Below are 6,000 nucleotides of genomic sequence, written 5' to 3' on the forward strand. Positions count from 1 at the left end.
AAGTGGTTAAGTGAAGGTATTAATAACATTAACATCAAATCAAACTTTTGAAGATTATTAAGTATCTCTGAAGCCCTAAGGACATTTTTAAAGCCTATGTTTAAAACACTAATCCTTTGAACCCTAGTCACCAAAATAATTTATGAATCCATTTATATAGTAACATTGATTATGCGTCCATGCATAATCCACCAGACAGACTGACCAAAAGTGGTTAACTATAGAGAATAAAAAAGTACAGCACAAGGGAGAGGGGAAAAAGAAAAAGCAAGCATTTGTTGAGAGCAGACTGTGGGGGAGGAGCAGTTCTTAATCCTTCACAGACACCTCATTTACTTACTATCAACAAACATACGAGGCGAACGATATTATCTCTATTTTACAGATGAGGAAATCAAGACTCAGAAAAATTTAGTAATTTTCCAAAGGACAAGTAGTGAGGCTCAGATTCAAACTCTCATCAATTTGCCTTCAATACCATCATTATCATACTTCCTCCCACAAAGAAACTTTCCAAATAATATTAAAAATGGACTCTGAGTAATTAAAATATTAATTCCTTAAAAATGAAATCTTGCATTTGCAACAACATGGATAGAACTGAAGTATATTACACTAAGCAAAATAAATCAGTCCAAAAAAGACAAACACTGTGTGATTTCACTCATATGTGGGATTTATGAACATAGAGGAAGGGAAGGAAAAACAAAATAAGAGAGGAAGGCAAACCATAAAAGACTCTTTAATATAAGGAAGAAACTGAGGGTTACTGGAGGGTGTGTGGGTGGGTGGGTGGAGGGATGGGGAAACTGGGTGATGGGCACTAGGAGGACACCTGATGTAATGAGCACTGGGTATTATATGAAACTGATGAATTACTAAATTCTACCCCTGAAACTAATACTACACTATATGTGAACTAACTTGAATTTAAAGAAAATCTCGAACTAAAAATAAAATAAAATATTAATTCCTTAGTGGGTATTATTCAGATCATTTCCATATGTGGCATAAATCAATCTGCATCCAACACATTTTAAGGAAAAGTCATAGTTAGAAAAAAATACAAGCGCCGGAACACCAATATAAATCAGAGTGGGATAATGGTGGGATTACCAACCCTAGGTCTGAAAGCATCATCCCAGATCAACCATTTACCAGCAGGTGACGCTGGGGCAAGTCATAATGTATCTGAACCTCAGTTTCCCCATTCTTATGAGAATGAAATAGTTAATGTTGGTGGAATCAATGTGTAAACTGCAACGAATTATAATACATACAAAGAATTGCTATCTGTTCGTCAAGATGACTATAATGAATAGCTATGTTCATGGAAAATATCTTGGCACAAACAGAATGAGGGATACAGTCCTCCAGCAACAGGAAGCTGCTCTCAGGCAGGCAGCCCCAATTGAGGGAGAGCCACTTGACAGCAGCAGGTGCTCAGAGAATCAGTTTTCTGTCTGCTTTCTAAAAATCCCGTCACTCACTGGCGGGGGGAAGGCGCGAATGAAGTGGTGGGAAAGGAGCACTAACAGAGGTAGAAGGCTGGGTCCTATTACTCCCAGGTGCGAGGCACTGGTTCAACTCTTCACCCCTCCAGGCCCCAGTTTATGCATTTGTAAGACGGAGAGCCCATTCCCGCCCTGCCTCCCTGGCAGAACTAAGACCCAAATCATCGAGCAGGGAAAGCTTGGTAAATCCTGCGGAGAATGAGATGATGATGGCGATCACCTGTCAGATGAAGGGCCTGTGGGAGTCTCCTCCCGGAGCCCCTTGCAGTTTGGACATTCCAGAAGCCTCGACAAGCGCGCGACCACGCACCCCGTGAAGGGGTGAGCAGTCCCCTGCCCACCCCCCGGCCCGTGGGGTGCACAGGGTCCCACGTCCCTCACACCCCAGCTGAACTCACTGGGCAGGCCGAGAGCCTGCCCACCGTCGCCCCCCAGGCCTACTGAGGGGAACCCCCGGCCCTCCCGGGCAGCCGCGGCTCCCCTCCCCCAGCACCGATCGCTGCCCCTTTCCGCTCGCACTCCCAGGTAAGGGAAAAGGGTGAAGGGGTGTACCCGCCGCCATTTTGTCCCTTGAACCCCGCAACGCATTCCGCCGACCAGCGCCCCAGCCCAGGCCCTCCCGGGTCTGCGCTACGAGCGCCCGTCGCGGACACTCACCCCCGGCCGCCCTGCGCAGTTCGGGGCGGCTCCGAGCGTCCCGCCGGGAAAGGGGCGGGGCGGGGAGGGGCAGCAGCGGAGGGGCGGGGCGGGGCGGCTGCCCCGTGTACCACGTGACTCCCAGCCTCTGCCGCGCGCTCCGCGCCTCTCGCCGCGGCCGCCCGCGCGCAGGCGTAGCCGGGTTGGTGCCGTCCGGCCGGGAGGCGGGAGACTGGGCGGGTGTTAGATTTCCCTGTCGCTGCGCCGCTGCTTCCCGGGATCTCTTCGCCTCGGTGGGCTGCCCTCACGTCGCTGCTTTTAGCCACACTCTTGGATTCAGTCCCTTTCCTCCGCTCGTCTCACCGCCAGTTAGTCCCAGAGATTGACGACCTAGAGGGCCGCCTCACAAAAATCTGTACTTGTGAAAAGGCTTTGAGCACAGCTTACCCTCCGCCTGAAGCTTTATTCGTCCCTTCTTGTATGCCAGCTTTGAAAGGCTCAGAGTACAAAGACCCAGCAAGTGCGTTTTCTCTACTTCAAAGACAAAGTAAACACACGAACGTTGTTTAAATCACAGTTCTGAACAAACAGAAAAGAGACTTAAGGCAGACCATAATTGTCAAATGAATATTCCACATCACTTTTTATCCACCAGGGAAGCTCAGACTCAACCTTTTCCTATCCCTTGCCACCCACAGTATCCAGAAGTCGTGGAATCCAGTTGAGTCTGCCTCACAATTAAGACTATAAGCTTACGGTAGGATAAGGAAGATAAATCAGGGAACATAATGCAATTTCATAAAAGGTGGTTAGGACTTTATTCCTCTTTTCAACTATTCCTTTTCTCCTCTCCTTTAATTCCCTTTTCCAGTCATCCAAACAATGTCTCTACTTCCTCAACTACAACTCATGTACAGTAACTCATGGTACTGCCCTACCGCCATATGGAAACCATTCTTTCCAAAGTCACTAGGGATTTCCTAACTGCAGATGCTATGAACGTATTCATCATGACCTAACTTAATTTCTCTTCATGGGTTGACACTCCTTACTTCTGGAAACACTCTTTCCTTACTTTCGTCTTTACTCTCTTGATCTCACTTTTCCATCTCTAACTACCCCCTTCTTCATCTCTTCTAAGTCTCCTTTCTTCCATCTCTTAAGTGTTGGTATCCCTCAGGGATAGGTGCAAGCCCTCTCTTTTCCCACTGGACACACTCTTTCTGGGTGATTGCTTTTCCCGTAATCTCAGTTAGCATTTTTGTGCTTTATATTTCCCAGTATATACCTCCAGGCCTGATTTCTGCTCCTGAGCTCCAGACCCACATGGTTAAGTACCTGGTTGCCTCCACTTGACCCTCTCAAAACCAACAAGACAAAAATAAAAACCACCCATTATCTTCCTTGTATAAGATGTAAAACAGCCTTGTGAAATATAATTTACATACCATACAATTCACACACTTAAAGTGTTCAGTGGTTTTTAATACATTCGCAGAATTATGCAACCATCACTATAATCAATTTTAGAATATTTTCATCATCCCAAAAAGAAACCTCATACTCCTTAGTAGTGGCCCATTTTCCTTCAATTCCTTATTCTGGACATTTCATATAAAGGGAATCATGCAATATTTTGTGACTGACCCCTTTCACTCAGCATAATATTTTCAAGGTACAACCACACTGAAGCATGTATCAATACTCCAATCCTTTTTTGTGGTCAAATAATGCTTCAATTTGTGGACATACCACTTTGGATTTACGCATTCATCACCTGAAGGACATTTAGATTATCTCCACTTTTTCCTTGTTATGGATAATGTTGCTATGAACATTTGTGCATGAGTTTTTGAGTGGACATATGGTTTCATTTCTCTTGGATATATACATAGTAGTGGAATTGCTGGGTCATAGGGTAACTGCGATTAACTTTTTGAGAAACTGCCAGACTACTTACAAAACCAGCTGTACCATTTTACATTCTTTTTTTTTTTAATTTCTTTTCAGCGTAACAGTATTCATTGTTTTTGCACCACACCCAGTGCTCCATGCAATACGTGCCCTCCTTAATGCCCACCACCTGGCTCCCCCAACCTCCCACCCCCCACCCCTTCAAAACCCTCAGGTTGTTTTTCAGAGTCTGTAGTCTCCCATGGTTCACCTCCCCTTCCAATTTCCCTCAACTCCTTTCTCCTTCTCCTCTCCATCTCCCCATGTCCTCCATGTTATTTGTTATGCTTCACAAATAAGTGAAACCATATGATAATTGACTCTCTCTGCTTGACTGATTTCACTCAGCATAATCTCTTCCAGTCCCATCCATGTCGCTACAAAAGTTGGGTATTCATCCTTTCTGATGGAGGCATCATACTCCATAGTGTATATGGACCACATCTTCCTTATACATTCGTCCATTGAAGGGCATCTTGGTTCTTTCCACAGTTTGGCGACCGTGGCCATTGCTGCAATAAACATTGGGGTACAGGTGGCCCTTCTTTTCACTACATCTGTATCTTTGGGGTAAATACCCAGTAGTGCAATTGCAGGGTCATAGGGAAGCTCTATTTTTAATTTCTTGAAGAATCTCCACACTGTTCTCCAAAGTGGCTGCACCAACTTGCATTCCCACCAACAGTGTAAGAGGGTTCCCCTTTCTCCACATCCTCTCCAACACACGTTGTTTCCTGTCTTGCTAATTTTGGCCATTCTAACTGGTGTAAGGTGGTATCTCAATGTGGTTTTAATTTGAATCTCCCTAATGGCTAGTGATGATGAACATTTTTTCATGTGTCTGATAGCCATTACATTCTTGCTAGAAGTTAATAATGGTTCTAATTTCTCCACATCTTTTCCAGCCTTTGTATTGTCTGTCTTTAGGATTACAGCCATCCTAGTGGGTATCAAGTATGGTTGTGATTTATATTTTTTCCTAATAACTAATGATGTTCAACAGCTATTTGTGTGCTTATTGACCATTTGTGTATGTTTCTGGAGAAACATCTCTTCACATACTTTGCCCATTTTTTAATTGGGTTACCACTCATTAACTTTTGCCACAAAATCTGTTTCTGTTATTGTTCTGCCAAATATTCTGGTGCCCTTCCATTAAATGCCACTTCCTCAGGCCCAGTGATGGCAGACTTGACCATGTGACTTGCTATGGCCAATAAAATATGAGCAGAAGTGTCAATTCCAAGCAGAAATTTAAAGAGCCAGCTTGTGGGTTTACCATATCTCTTTTCTGTCTGGCAGCAATTTATTTCAGAGAAAAGTTGTTCCATCAACTTGGGTTCCAAAGTGAAGGTGACATGGAACAAAACCAGATTATGTAATTGCATGATTCCCCAATAGACATATAGCATTTGTTTTCATAAGCCACTCAGGTGCTTGGAACATTTGTTATTACACCATAGCCTAGCCTGTACTACTTGTCCCATGTGCTGCATGACTTGCTCTACTGTCTCTCCAGGCTGACTTGAGTGGTAAAAAGGAAGTCATAGCCTCTCATTTAGTTCACAGATCTCAGTTATGCCACATATCCAGGAACCAGTGATTGAAGGAGAAACTGAGTCCCCTTAAGAAGGACACTGTAATGTTGTCGCAACTATATACTACAAATATTTCTCCAAGCCCTTCCCAAAAGAACCTGTGATGATTAACACAACGAGAGTGCACTGAAGAAAGGGACATAGCCAGATTTTTGAAAGATTATTAGATATGACTCTGAGTTCATGCATATCTTTGGGGACCTTCTGTACTCTGCCATGTATTAGTAGTGATAATCACAAGGACTGTAGAATAAGTGCTCGCTTCGGCAGCACATATACTAAAAATAGGACTGTAGAAT

General features: G+C 44.1%; 1 protein-coding gene across 2 annotated transcripts in view; it reads right to left on the reverse strand.

The window, feature by feature from the left end:
* The window catches only part of SCAPER (S-phase cyclin A associated protein in the ER), a 514,148-nt gene extending 511,920 nt beyond the window's left edge, over positions 1-2,228 (reverse strand). Inside the window, exon 1 of one of the 2 annotated variants that reach the window (XM_046009648.1) lies at positions 2,172-2,228. The gene's annotated coding sequence lies outside the window, so the exon portion shown is untranslated. Of the gene's footprint in view, positions 1-2,066; positions 2,092-2,171 lie in introns of those variants that run through there. The other variant, XM_046009649.1, reaches the window with a different exon arrangement.
* Between the last annotated feature and the right edge of the window lie 3,772 nt (positions 2,229-6,000).

This window comes from Meles meles, chromosome 6, assembly GCF_922984935.1.
Source record: "Meles meles chromosome 6, mMelMel3.1 paternal haplotype, whole genome shotgun sequence".
Lineage (NCBI taxonomy): Eukaryota > Metazoa > Chordata > Mammalia > Carnivora > Mustelidae > Meles > Meles meles.